The sequence below is a fragment of the Dendronephthya gigantea genome, unplaced genomic scaffold, assembly GCF_004324835.1.
Source record: "Dendronephthya gigantea isolate DGI-Jeju-01 unplaced genomic scaffold, DenGig_1.0 000004F, whole genome shotgun sequence".
Lineage (NCBI taxonomy): Eukaryota > Metazoa > Cnidaria > Anthozoa > Malacalcyonacea > Nephtheidae > Dendronephthya > Dendronephthya gigantea.
In genome coordinates this window covers 3907608-3923033 of record NW_021163014.1, presented here as the reverse complement: position 1 = coordinate 3923033, position 15426 = coordinate 3907608, and the positions used below count along the sequence as shown (strand labels likewise).

The 15426-nt window shown below is 35.2% G+C and overlaps 1 long non-coding RNA gene across 1 annotated transcript; it reads right to left on the bottom strand.

Annotated features, from left to right (window-relative positions):
- Nucleotides 1–8450: 8450 nt before the first annotated feature.
- Nucleotides 8451–9223, bottom strand: LOC114515597. Its single transcript, XR_003686206.1, has 3 exons — nt 9130–9223; nt 8887–9024; nt 8451–8720 (listed from the first exon to the last, which is right to left on the bottom strand). It is a non-coding gene; the product is annotated as an uncharacterized LOC114515597 (long non-coding RNA).
- Nucleotides 9224–15426: the final 6203 nt, after the last annotated feature.

Here is a 15426-nt window from a genome sequence, read left to right as displayed (position 1 = left end):
GTCCTAATTTTTTAGTGTCTTTTATGGATACCAATCCGACTTTTTTTAAACCGTGAACTAAAATATTATAGAAAATATCCAGTTATGTTGTCCTGTGTCCATGTCTGTGCATTAAATCCAAAGAAACAAGGCCTAAGCTCATGCAAAATATTGGGCAGCAGATTAGCAATCGTACTGAGTGGGGGATACAATAGTTATAACCAAAAGTAATATTTACATGGCATATATTTATTTAGGTCACACCTTGTGCCTCAATGAGCTACAGACCTTAGTTTATAAGGTGTCCCTGTGTGACCTAAGAAAAGTCATTGATGATTTGTATTTGATATGAAATTATACCTAATAGCAGGAGTAGTACAAATATAATAGCCTAATGAATTCACAAAAATGCATCTGTGCTTGTTCACCCCTCCATTAGTCAGTCTATTATCCAAAAACCCTGATTAGCCCAATAATTTTAGCCCTTTAATGGTTTGGGGGGGAAATGCATTGTCCAGGAAATTATAAGAGTTGTTGCAGATTGAAGACACACTGCTCAATTAATGCATGTTTTTATGCATTTATTTATTATTTTTAATCTGAAAAACCATTGTAAAAAAATGTCAGCCAACAACAGATAACAAGTCTATATAGTAAAATTATCAGTACAATGTTCCACTAATTTGCATAACAAGCCATCTCTTGTTAAATTCTATAGCATCTTCATCCTGAAAAATAGAGATCCTTTTAAGATTAACTGTACTCAATATATACAGTACTCTGCACCCAGAGGGAATAACAATAATACTAATCAACATTAAGAGCAAATTAAATGTAGATTGATTATAAACAAGGTGCAAGAAGTCCATTAAAACCATGATAAATTGACTTTTGACAAGGCAAACAAGATAACATATTAGACCTTTAACAGCCACTACAAGTCTACCAGAGGTTGAATCTTAGAGTGAAATATTTTGTATCAGCAGTCAGCACCTCAAAATTAAAAATATTAACTATTGATAAATTTCGCCTGACTCTAAAAAGTTTTCCTATGAATCCTATCGTAATTAAATCACGTACCAAAGGTCAAAAAGGCTAATAAAAGCATATAACTTTTTATCGTTGACGCTTTTGCAGTTGTTTATACTATAGTAGTCCGAAGGCAAAAAAGTTAAAAAAAAAAAATTGAAAACTGGCTCACCTGAGGCAAAAATAGCTTTCCCGATAAGTGAATTAAGCCATTCACAACGTCATATGTAGAGCAAGAAGCCGCTTCCCCATTTACTTTGTCGAACAGGGAAAAAGATAAACAATTTCATCTTTTTTAGAAGAAATACGAAAAAAATCTATACCGAAAATCAAAAATATTTTCGTAAAGACCAGGAGGGATACACACAGTTTTTCACTTTGTATCGCGGTATGTCAGTGGTAATTACTATGGGCATTACAGTGGTAATTACTCCAACATTAGCGAGTAGTCTAGTTAAGTTGTTTTTGTAAATAGTCTGTAGAACTATTATACTTAATTTTAATGCATGATTGATTATTGTAAATTTCCCTAGTACTAATAATGTGAATAAATTATACTTTATATTACTATGGGCAAAGGGGACCAGGTGACGTCACAAAGCTCAAAATCCGCCATGTTTTTTGCTTCACTTTCTGATCAGGAGCCGGTCCTCCAGGAATTATTATATAGCTCAGTGACCTCACGCCATGGACGGTCTTCTACGTTATGTGCATGCGCCAATGTGAACTACTAAGCTCTTGATTGGTCAAGACAAAAATTTGTATTTTCAAAAGTCAATGAGTAACGGTCATTTAGCAAAATTTTGATGAAATTTACAAATTTATATTTTTATAAATATGGAATATATGTATTTTTACGAAATTAGAGGGAAACTCGAATGAGGTCAGGACTTTTCACGGTTTAACAAATAACAAGACCAAATTTTCGACCGAATTCACCGTGTATAACGAAGTCGGAAGATTTTACACTTGATAATATTTCATCCGGCACAGCTTTAAAAAGTAATTATTTTGTGGCAAACACAACTTTAATATTCTCAAATGTATTTCACTATAAATCTGAATGTGTTATGTGATAAACGACATTATAATTTTATTTGTAAACTCCGTTTTCATAATGACAAAAAGAAAACAAAATCAAAACATTCCCGTATAAAAACCAGTCGAAGCGTTGTATGAGACGTCTGATGTTATATTTCATGGTATTTAATAATTAAAATAATTTACCATAACACTGACTATAGATGAGTAACTTAAATTCCAGAAAAAGGTAAGAATCTTGTCGTATTTTTGCCATTTTTTCACAAAGATATGAGGGTAAACTTTGATCTTTAAAAAAATACGGCCGTTACGACTTGCGAGTTGCTATGACTACAGTGTTTCCACGTGCAGAAAAATATTTCCATACTTTTCTCAATATCTATTTCTCACATACCATGTACCCTCCAAAACCCATAAACCACATAAAATTTCTAACAATTATTAACTCATTTCCTTTAACCGTGGCGAGGGGTTGCTGCATGCATGTATTTCTAGTAACATAGCTCAGTGCGAAATCAAAGTTACCCGCCATTATGCAATGGACCTCACGCCATGGACGGTCTTCTACGTTATGCGCATGCGCGAGTGTGAACTTCTAAGCTCTTGATTAGTCGATACAAAAATTTGTATTTTCGAACGTCAATGAATAACTGTCATTTAGCAAAATTTTGATGAAATTTATAAATTTATATTTTCATAAAATTAATATGGAATATATGTTTTTAGTTAAATTAGAGGGAGACTCGAATATCGTGAGGATTTTTCACAGTTTAAGAAATAACAAGACCAAATTTTCCACCGTGTATGTAATAAATCGGATTTTACACTGGGTAATATTTCATCCGGCACAGCTTTAAAAAGTAATTCTTTTGCGATCAACACAGCTTTAATATCCTCAGATGTATTTCACTGTAAATCTGAAAGTGTTATGTGATAAACGACATAATAATTTCATTTATCTTGGTACTTTTAACATACAAGCTCAACATTATTTTACAAGATGGCCGGGCATCATAAGAAAGCGTATCACATTTGGTCGTCTCAAAGGGACAAGGATTTCTTATTATGGAAACTCCACCGCTACTTATCGGACAAGGCTACTGCTGTTATTCGATATCGAAGTTAACCTTGGACTGGATCAATCTTCAACTAATCAACCAAGCTAAAATGTCTCTATCTAAATTCGAGAAGCTTGGTGAACAAAGCTAAATATCTCGATGCAATGGAGTCTTCAAACGAACACGATCTGATAGCAATCGCAGAAACGTGGTTAAATTCTTCTGTAAGAGACTCTGAATTGCTTATAAACACATCTTTTCATATACATCGTCGAGATCGTGAGTCTGGTGAACGCGGAGGGGGAGTAATGTTAGCAGTGAGACATCACCTCAAGTTAATCAGGAGATCGGACCTAGAAACTGACGCTGAATTAATCGCTTGTGAAATCAAACCTAATAACAGGAAGAAGTTCTTGTGTTTGTTTTTTTACAGACCTCCTTCATCAGGCATATCTACCCTGAAGGCCCTTAAACAATGTCTAAGAAAGGCAAACAGAGAACACTTTACGCAATTTCTGGTTATGGGTGATTTTAACTTGCCCGATATTAATTGGCTGACTATGGCTCCCGACCGCAATGATTGCTTAAGGTGGCTCGATACAGTTTCTCGAATTTTTTTTGGGCTCATTTTAAACAGGGATATTAAGCACCTAAATATTTCACAATAAGGCTAAAAGTTAATATACTTTGCAGGAAACATATATAGAGCGGGAATATTCTCAGAACTTTTGCCTGGCACCCGTTACCATGGAAACAGAGACGTTTCAAAATGGCCGCCAAACAAGGTTTTATCGTGTTTATATCTCAAACGAGTTCGGTGACCCCCACTTTTTTTTGCATTAAACATTTACGCTATAGATTATTTATCTATGAAAAAGTTTTAAAAAAATTCTAACATGGGGGAATTTTTTAATAAGCAAAAATAACGTTTTTGTAAATAGAAAAAATTCCCAATGTTAGAATTTTTTTAAAACTTTTTTATAGATAAAGCATTTATGGCGTAAACGTTCAATGAAAAAAAAATTGGGGGTCACCGAACTCGTTTGTGATATAAACACGATTAAACCCTGTTTGGCGGCCATTTTGAAACGTCTCTGTTGCCATGGTAACGGGTGCCAGGCAAAAATTCTGAGAATATATCCGCTCTAGATATGTCTCCTGCAAAGTATATTAACTTTTAGCCTTATAGTGAAATATTTAGGTGCTTAATATCCCTGTTTAAAATGTGCATCTAAAAATTTCGAAAAATTGTATCGAGCCACCTTAAACACAAATCTTGTAAAATTTGCTCGTTATAATTTCCTGTGGCAGCTTATTGATCAACCGACAAGAGGAGACAACATTTTGGACTTACTGCTCACTAATTTTCCCGACAAAGTGATGAATTTGGAAATATTTGATGACATAATAAATACAGACTACCGGTTATTCGAGTTTGTGCTCAATTTCAACATAAACAAGAAATCACCCACAAAGAGGAAAGTTTATAATTTTAAAAATGTTAATTGGGATGCCCTTAAATCAACAATGGAGCATACCCCATCGGACATTACAATGGATGATAGCTGTATTGACACAAGCTTATCAAATTGGATGGACTTATATTTCAGTATTGTTGATGAACACATACCTCAAATTATAATTACCATTAAAGACAACAACACGCGGCCTTGGATCGATAAAACGTTATGCATATCTTTCGACAAAAGAATAAGTTAAGAAGAATTGCAAAAGAATCAGGCAAACAAAAGCATTTAGAAAATTATAATTCCAAGAGGAAAGAGGCCAAACTAATTTTGAATAATAAGTATAAAGATTATATAAATGATATAAAATTGTCTTTCAAGGATAGCCCAAAGAAATTCTGGAGCTTTGTGAAAGCTACTACCAAATCAACATCATGTCCACAATTTCTAAACTATGGGAAGACTTCTCGTCATGTAGCATAGACAAATCGAACATGTTTAATCGATTTTTTCAGTCTGTGTTTTTACAAAATGACATTAATGTATGCAATGAGCACGCTTCTCAAAATAATCATGAAGCTGAGTTTTCCCTGAATGAGATTGTTTTAACAGAAAGTGAAGTCCATGCTTGTCTATCTGTGTTAGATCCTAGCGAAGCATCTAGTCCGGACAACATACCCGCAAAAATTCTGAAACTAACTGCCGATCAAATTCCCCCATCTATATGTAGACTTTTTAACCTGTCTCTAAACCTAGGGGTTATGCCTACTGCATGGAAGGAAGCAAATGTGACACCTGTCTACAAAAATATTCATCAATGATTTGCCAAATCAAATAGCATCTTTCTTCCAAATAGGCTTATATACCGATGCCAGCAAAATGTTCAGAGTGATAAAAAGCGAAGCTGATGTGGAACAATTTCAGGGTGACCTGTCACGTGTTTATGACTGGAGTATTAGATGGCAGATGCAGTTTAATACAAAAAAGTGTCATCATATGCGCTTGACACATAAAAAATCTTCCAAGGATATCCAATATGATATGAATCGCAAGTTGTTGGATCGAGTTAAGTCAGTGACAGATAAAGGAATCTTGGTGACAGATGACCTGCGATGGTCTCAACACATATCAGCAATAACTTTGAAAGCAAATAGAACTTTAGGCCTAGTTAAAAGGGTATGCAGAGATATAAAGGATGTCCGCATTAGAAAGCTCTGTATTGTTCGTTGATAAGACTTCAACTGGAGTATGCAACTGTATTGTGGTCCCCTGAACAAGTCACGTACAAGCGTATGCAAGCGACTAAATTTATCCTCGACTACCCTCTAAACTGCAGTTATACGGAGAGCCTGGCTCGGTTGAACTTGTCCCCTTGGAACACAGAAGAACGTGGAATGATCTGGTCTTTCTTTTCAAATGCTAAAACGGCTTATATGATCTAGACACTTCAAATATAGTTAAAAAACGGTCTGTTAGATATAATATTAGGCGTAACACCGAATTTTATAGAAATTCCTACTTTCCAAGAGTAATTAGAGCTTGGAATTCACTGTCAGATGATCTGAAGACTGCTACGGAGATTGGAGCATTTAAGAGTAACTTGAGAGCCCATTTTTATGAAATTCTGAACGTTTATACACCTCCGTAATTTTTAAATTTTGTATTTTCCATAATGTTTTAGTGAACTTTAGTTGCTAATTTGTATACTGTTAATGTAATTCGTACGTAACTTTGTAATTGAGGTAGGCATGTTCAGTTGGGGCTATGCTCTGTCTGCTCACCTATCATCTGCGTGTTGTAACTCGTTTTTGATGATGAAGTTATTAAACTAAACTAAACTAAACTAAACTAAACGACATTGTTTTTTTTAGCATGGGTAAACTTTATGAGTATATCTCTTCAGTTAGTATATGTAACCCAAAATACCAGTGTGTGTAAACAAGTTTGCAGCATGGGAGGAGATATGGGGATTTGGTAATTGAATGACTTCTTGAATGACTGAGATCCCTTGAAATCCTGGCGGTGAAACTTCTGAATTTTGATGTGTGATAAAAAAGCCGCATCTATGGCAGAACAATGCCCCTTCGACGGCTTTCGCCGCACATTTTGAACAAAGCGTCATTAATCTAAATTACGTTGAAAAGAAAAAAATACAAGGCGTGGTGGGTATTCCGCATTGCTTGCAAACAAACGCATAAGCACGCGGCATAAGCAAGATTCGTGCCCGCAATAGAACTGTTTTCGATTTGCCGTGTGAGCTCATGTGTGCGCACAGTTTCACTTTTTGAATGTGTGTCATATTTTTTTATTGGTTCACTGCTTAAAAATGTTGTTGTCTCTTTTCTTGAGAAACCGACAACTTTAACTATTTTCTTGCTATTTTTATAATTTTATATCTGGTATATCTGGTATATTCATTTTGATTTTTGCTTTTAATTCAATTTGCGTCTTTATTTAGTTGCTATATGTTTTAATTATTGTATTTAGTTACCTAATGTGTGCATATTTTTTATATTTGTGTGTGACTCTTGTGAGCCACCATAAGAATTTAATGTGAATCCTCTAATTACAGCAGAAGTTTAGCTAAACATCGTTCGACTGGAGCGGTGACGTTTCAGGCAGAACCTCCCGCACCTATATAAATGTGTTGTAAGTGAATATTTTCACGTATAAAATCAGTTTCCCAAACATTGGATAAAAAGCTTCTTTCAGCTGGGAAATCTGAATTCGAATTCGCCAAAAGGGTAATCGGGTCCCGCACTGAAACACATGGGCATGCATCCATGCTGATATCTGAAACTCATTATTAATTAGCAAATATATTCCTATGGAACATAACCCTGAATTAAACTCGTTAAAAAAGCCAGAGTTGACTTTATATAATGGTAGTATATATCGGTTTTTATAGCATGTCTGCATGGCCTGAGAACTACAACTACTTTCCCGCACAATCGCGCAAAGTGGGACAAATGGGCTAAATATGGCCCTTCTACAATTTTGTCAATCTCGTTCCCCGAGCCCGCGATACCTCTGGCGAGAAAACAAAGGCAGAAATCCTTGCTTCCGGTTTGTAATAGTTTTTTTGTATTTAAAAATTGAAACGGCGTGAACGACCAATCAAAATAATTTCTGAATTTGAATATATCCCAGAGCCTTTGTTTTTTCGTCAGAGGAATCGCGGGCCGGGGAACAAGATTCCAATTTTGTTTACTGACCCAGTTTAACCCTTCCCCCAGAACTTATCAGGTTACATAAGCAAAGTGAGTGGTCGAAAAAAGGCACTCGATATAAATAGTATTATTAGAAGTTTAAAAGGAGTATTAGATGCAGTTGTTAACCATTATACGAGAAAAGATCCTTCATACAAATAATGTCCCTTTGTCATTTTTCAATCGTTTTGTTTCTCTATGAGTCGTGCCTGAGAGCAGTGGCGTAGCCAGCATCGATAATTGGGGGGGCCATATTCATATATTCATGTTAACAGACTGTAAAGACAATTGATTTGAAAAGAAATTAAACCTGCGTATCACGAATATATTAATATTGGCCCCCCCAATTATCGTTCTGGCTACGTACGCCACTGACTGAGAGGCAACTAGGATGTGAGGACGGATTGATTTTTATGCTAAAATGCGAGAGGACATGTTTTTATTGTAAGGTGAAAATTAATTTTAGTGAATTCACCAAATCGGAATGAGACCAATACCCTCAACTTCAATATTCCAAAAGGAGTTGAACTAATAGTAATTAATTACAATAAAATATGCAATGAATACATAATCCATGCTTACATTTAGTCACACTCGTTATTAATCTTTATTAAATTTCTATTCTACAGTATTTGAGAATATGATCATGACATCAATCAAGTCGTCGATTGCTCTTTAACTATTCTCAACTTGAAAGCAAACTTAGAAAAAGGAAAAGCCTTATAATATTACTATAAAAGCCTGAATAACTATAAGAAAACATTACTGTTATTGTAATTATTATTATTGTCAGCTTCAGCTATAATTAATTGGATCACATGCATATATAGTACTATAAAATTTTAGGACATTACATATAGATTAAGTGAATAACATCAAGACACAAAAAATTGCCCTATAAATGGCAAGGTATGATAGATAAGAGGCGAAATTCCTCCCTAAAATTAAACACAAAAAAAATTTAAAAACATAGCTAATTAGTATGAAGGTGAGTCGCCTTAGCGGTAGTGTATAGAAATTTTTATTCCGTTCCTGGGATAACCGATGCCGAAAAATAAACACTTCGAATTCAACGGAGATAAGAAAATGCAGTACATAATATACCTTAGTGAAGATAGACGCAGCACTGTTCAATCGGATGATCACACGAACGTGGCATTTCTGCAGCGTAATAGTCTGCGCAGGTAATACCAAAATCAGCCCAAATGCAAAATCCACCAGATGCTTCGCAATCATTGGTGTCTATAAGAAATAACATATGCCTGGAGTAAGAGATATACGAATGAATCGCGCAAAATGAAGGATATTTCCTTTGTTGTAATAGCTGTGCATCACGAATATACTTACGACGCTTTTCTTCAACATGGTTCTCACGTCCTGACATCACGCGTGAAACTTCAAAAATCGCGAGAAGCAAAAATATAATAAATGTACCTTTCATGACGAGCTAAAAGATAAACACCATGAAGTCATCAATGTCATAATTATTAGTTGCTCAAGCGCAATGCCTCGTCAGAACTGACAAAATAATTATACAAAAATATACTACCCTGAAAAAACACAATCATAGCATATATAGCACTTAAAATTAGGGATTACATTGCTTGCTCTCTTGGGTGTGTGCGTTTGTGTTATTTACATGTTTTGGTTAAAGTGAAAATAAAATAGCTGTTGATAACTAGACCGTATAATAGCTAAATTTCGCTTGTTTCCATCACGTTTAAAAATCAATGATCGCGTTCAGAATTAAAAGAATATAAACACAGTGGGAGTGCCGTAAAACAACGAAGATACATGGAAATATCGAACAATAATAAATAGACGCTTTACTTACATATCGTTAATTGTAGTTGAGCTTTCTTTTAATTGTTCCGTCTTCAGTAAAGTCTTCAGTGAAGTGAAGTGGTTTCAGTGGTTCTTCGGATATATATAAATTATACCTAGGTCAAAATTTGAATTTAATTTTCCAACTGATATTGATATGACATCTTTGCTTTCAGCCAACCTGAGTGTTTTTTTGTTAGCACTTAAGATAGGAAAAAATGGATATAGATGTAACTTAAAAATCCAGCAGATTGACTAACAGAAAAAAAATCAATAATCGATTAATTAAATGAAAGTAAGTTTTAGTAAGTTCTATTTGAGCACAACTAAACTCTCTGTTTGCAATTACTTGCTTGTATTTCTTAATCTAAATCTATGTTCGTATATACGACCACAAAACGACAGAAGCGCACTCTTCAAATCGTCGATCAAAATATTGGGAATCGACATTGCGAATTGTTAACGCTAAAATTAAAAATGAGTCTCAAATATTAATAATTTAAAAGGTGCATCAGCATGCAAAAGGTAATCAGGAAAGGTTCCTATACGTTTAACACACAGAAATGTCCAGTTTATTAAACTTTGTACTGCACTTGCGCATTTAGGCATGGTAATAATGGGCTAGGATAATTCGATACTTGCGTTGCCATGTTTGAAAGCAGTGGCGCAGCCAGCATGACAATTTGGGGGGGGGGGCATATTCATACACTTTCAAATCAATTGCCTCTACAATCTGTTAAGATGATTATATGACTATGCCCCCCCCCAATCAATTATCGATTTAGCTACGCCATTGTTGAAAATCCGATTTTTATGTAATAAACACCAAATTATAAACATACCACTTTTTGCAGCATGGTATTGCATTAATTTACCTAAAAATCATAAAGAATTCCTTTTTTATTCCTTTTCAACATAATAGACCTTTTCAGCTTCTATGCAAATTAATCCATTTCAAATCACTTGGTCTGAAGGGGTTACTGCATTAATTTGACCACAGAACGACGGAAGCGCATTCTTCACTTTGTCGATGAAAGTGATAAGAATAGATCTTCAGTATTGTTTACAGGCATTGGGAAACAGAATAGAAAAAGCTTCTTCAATTGTTGCATGCATACAAATATTGTTGCAAATAGTTTCATCGCTGTATTTCAAATGCCAGGCATTATTGTTATTGCCTACAGTACGGTCCAAAAATAACCTAACACTGCCGTTGCGGTTCACTTGCGTTTCGGTTGTGGGAAAAAATACCTTCGCAGTAGCCGTAATTCGCTTCCGAACGAAATTGTTATGAACAGCTGAGAACGACGACAGAATAACCAAATCGAAAAAATGTTAAGAAATGTCTGTAGGACCAATTAAGGCCGATTAACTTCCGTCTCATCCCGGTTCCACCTCGGTCTGACCTCGTTCAACCGCGATAAGACCGAGGTTTGATCTTGGTTAACCGCATTTTTTGTTAGGGTATTGAGTCTAGACAGTACTGTATGGCATGTAGGCGATAAATTTAAGTTGAACTTCGCGATATAATTATACTGTAACTCATGCAAAACTTCCACACTTAAGGCAAAATGTATTATTAAAGAAACAGGAAATAAAAAGGAAATAGTCAGGCGCTTTTGATGCTTTACGCGCCATCCATGATATGTGTATATGCCTTTCAATTTTTTTTAGTTTTAAGCAAATGCAGATTTAATATATTGAAGAAATTATCCATATAATTATAAATTTATAATATAAAGTATAAATTAAGCAGAATGTCCAATAGGAAACAAGCTTTAATAAATCTCGATGATAGGTTATTGCATGAATTTACATGCATGCCAAAAAATAGAGCAGTATCTTACATTGAGCACAACCAAAGTTGCTAAACCCTCTGCAACCACTATAGCATACTATGAGCAAAATTGATTTAAATTCATGTTCGTATATTCGACCACAAAACGACAGAAACACACACTTCACCTTCTTGATCAAAATATTGGGAATCAACCTACCTATTCAAACAAAATATTTTGGGATATTAAATGGGAACTTAAATATTCATTAACGAATATTCGATCTTTTTTTAGACCATGTATATACTGTATATACTGTATATACTGTATATATATATATATATATATATATATATATATATATATATATATATATATATTTTGACTGGCATTAACACAAAACATAATGTTTTCTGAGTTCTCAGTAAATAAGTTTTTTATTATATATCAGTTGTCAAAGAAAAACCAAACTACAAGGTAAACAACGAAATATCTATTCATAAAAGACATAATTTCAAATGGATAAAAGCTGTTATTTCCCATGAGATAACACGTTATCTCACTCTGCAGGGGGTTGCGCTGGCGACATCAAAATTTCGTCACTCTCGCATGATTCGCTCTCGACCAATGAAACGCTAAAAAAACAAAACTTGGACAAGTGGTATATAATAATGAAAATTGTAAATCCTGCCTAAATAATTATGCTGGTATATTTTGATCAAAAAGTCTTCTAGATATCATTTTATTTATACCTTACCGTTAATAATATCCATATTCGCTGAGCGCGGAGCCAGCCAGCTCGGGTTCGATAATCCCGCAGGGAATCTTATTACACCACTATTTTGTAAAATTAATATGGTTTATAATCTATAATGAGAAAATACTGATGTAATAATATTGTTTAAGATTATATTTATTGTTATTTATGTTTTATGTTTGATTTATGTTTTAGAGATTATTGAGAATGTCTATCCATTATAAAAAATTACTGCATATATAGGAGGAATAAGACTATTAAAATATAGAGAGTGTATATAAGAGGAATAAGACTATTAAAATATAATAAGAATTTTATTGTATGTCATTTTTATAATACATGTTAAGCTAGAAGCTTAATTGGGGCGATATTCGTCATGCCCGACATATATTCGTCTGATGTCCAACTGATTTCTCTCGTATTGCTCCTACGCGGTATATCAGTAATATTAATCATGCATTATATCATAATATTATATGATACACCGTGATTTACTTACATAAGCGTGTTTATAGGTGTATAGGTCCTCCGACGCTATATACGCTTAGCGAACTTGCGATGTTAGTTATCGACCCCAACTGTGTTGATTTTGTTTTACTCTAACAGAATATAAATACATAAAGATTTACATTAATTATACGCAAACTATGACACATCACCGCGATTTTACATAACAAACGTTCACATAGACGATAGATAATACGTAAACAAACGTTAATGTCTTACCAAATGTCGATAATCCGCAGAGTTTTATTTTACAAGAGTTTTCCGAGTATTTTTCGTAAGAATTTACTAAATTTAAAATGTAACAAAATCGAAACGTTCTTCCTACGTAATTTTAAAGGCAGAAGTGCATGCTTAACGTGGACTACGCTGCCCGGAAGTGTTGAGTACGTATACCTCAACATAGCCCCCCTCCCCCTCCCCCGCGTTGAACAGTCATCATGAATCGTTCAAATTATGATATATATGTATGTTAATTATCTCTCCCCAAGTTTATTGAAATTTATGTTCCGCTTGTTTAAGTCGCTTCTTCCAACAGACATAACTTAGAAATTGATCTCACAAACTTCGATGTCTTCGTCTTTACCTCTGCCGTGCGTACCAATCCGTCTACTCCGTAAAACACTTTCGTAACTCGTCCCAAGTGCGAATGCCCCCGGGGTAGAGTTGTATCCACTAAAAGCACTAGGTCGTTTGTTCTCAAATTTCGTTTCTTCGTCATCCACTTCTTTCTTTCCTGCAGGAGGGGAAGGTATTTGCGGATCCAACGGACTCAGAAGTGGTTGGTCAGAACTTGTCCCCTACGCCACTGTTTACGAGAATGAATTTCTGCGTCTTCGAATATGCCGAGGGGGACCCGGAGACTTTGACGTTGTTGTAAAAAATGACTTGGGGTGATCGGTTCACAATCGTTCGGATCGTCGCTACTAGGGCATAGGGGTCGGCTGTTGAGGATACTGGCTGCTTCTGCGAACACTGTACGCAGTGTTTCGCGCTTGACGAAGGCATGTGGGTGCCCGAGGATGGCTTTCATGGTCTTACGAACGCTTTGGATTAATCTTTCCCACACTCCTGACATGTGGCTAGCTGTAGGAGGTTGGTGCCATTTTTTCAACGGTTGTGAGTGCCATTCCACTCCTTTTTCGCTCAGAGCTTCGATAATAGCATTCTGATTCCATCTCTTTATAGCCGACCTTATCTCTTTCTCCCCACCTACGAAATTTGTACCATTATCACTCCATATTTCTTTGGCGGCGCCACGGGTGCAGACGAAACGACGCAAAGCTTGGATAAAATCGTCTGCTTCCAACGATCCGACATCTTTAATGTGGATTGCTCTTGTATTGAAGCAGACAAAAAATACAGCAATACACTTTCTCCGTACCGCGACCACGTTTGACATAAAACGGGCCGAAGAAGTCTAACCCGGTATAGGTAAAGAGGGGCTCGTAAGGGGTGAGTCTGGCTTTGGGGAGGTCGCCCATCATCTGATTCATTGGAGCTTCGTTCCTCTTCCGGCAAGTAACGCAGCGATGCAAGATCTGACGAGTCAACACACGGGCGTTAATATGGACCTTAAGCATGTAGGACGGCAACACGACGGTGACGCGGTTGAAATACTCCTTTAAATAAATGCTATGGCGAAGTTGTTGTTGTATATTATTAATTGTACCGATTTAGTGAGTATAATAATAATGATAATAATAATAATTTAAATCTTATATAGCGCATCTTCTGTAAATATCCAGAAGCGCTTTACATTCAAGGGGTAAAAATTACAATTTATGATTATTTACAGTACTTAGATAAAATCTTTATATACAGTTCTAAACAAATATGTCTTTAATCCTATTTTAAAACTATTTACAGACTCGGACAGTCTTATAGTGTCTGTGGTAACCTATTCCACATATTCCGCATATAGCGCATCTTCGATTCTATAAATATCCAGAAGCGCTTTACTATAAAAAGGGTATAAAACTAGCTACAATTTATGATTATTTACAATACTTAGATAAAATCTTTATATACAGTTATAAACAAATATTTCTTTAATCCTACTTTAAAACTATTTACAGACTCAGACAGTCTTATTGTCTGTGGTAACCTATTCCATAGTGTTGGTGCAACTACAGAAAAAGACCGTCCTCCATAAAATTATAAATTATATTTTGGGACTACTAATTGTTTATCTACTGAAGATCGTAGATTACGTTCAGGAATATAAATCTTGAGCATATCGTTTATATATGACGGAGCTAGACCAGATAGTGCTTTATAAGTGAGTAATAGTATCTTATATTCAATTCTTTCTTTCACCGGCAGCCAATGCAGTTTAAAGATCACAGGAGATACATGATCCCTTTTATTTGACAAAGTGACCATCCGTGCAGCTGCATTTTGGACTTTCTGAATTCTTTGTAGGAGTATGCTTGGTAATTCATACAATAAGGCATTGTTGAAATCCAATCGGGAAGTAACCATAGCATGTACCAGAGTTTTAGCAGATTCAAGGCTAAGATATTTTCGTATTTTACCTAATTTTCTCAGATAGTAGAATCCAGATTTGCAAACAGTTATTACCTGCATCTCCATATTTAACTGCGAGTCCATCGTAACTCCAATATTCTTTGCCTTTGGCGATAAATCAATAAGTTCGTCACAAACTGTTACCGAAAATGAAAATGGACAAGGGTAATATCGAGACGATAGCAACATTATCTCTGTCTTTTCACTGTTCAATTTCAGTTTATTCCTAGATAGCCATTCATTCACTTTTCT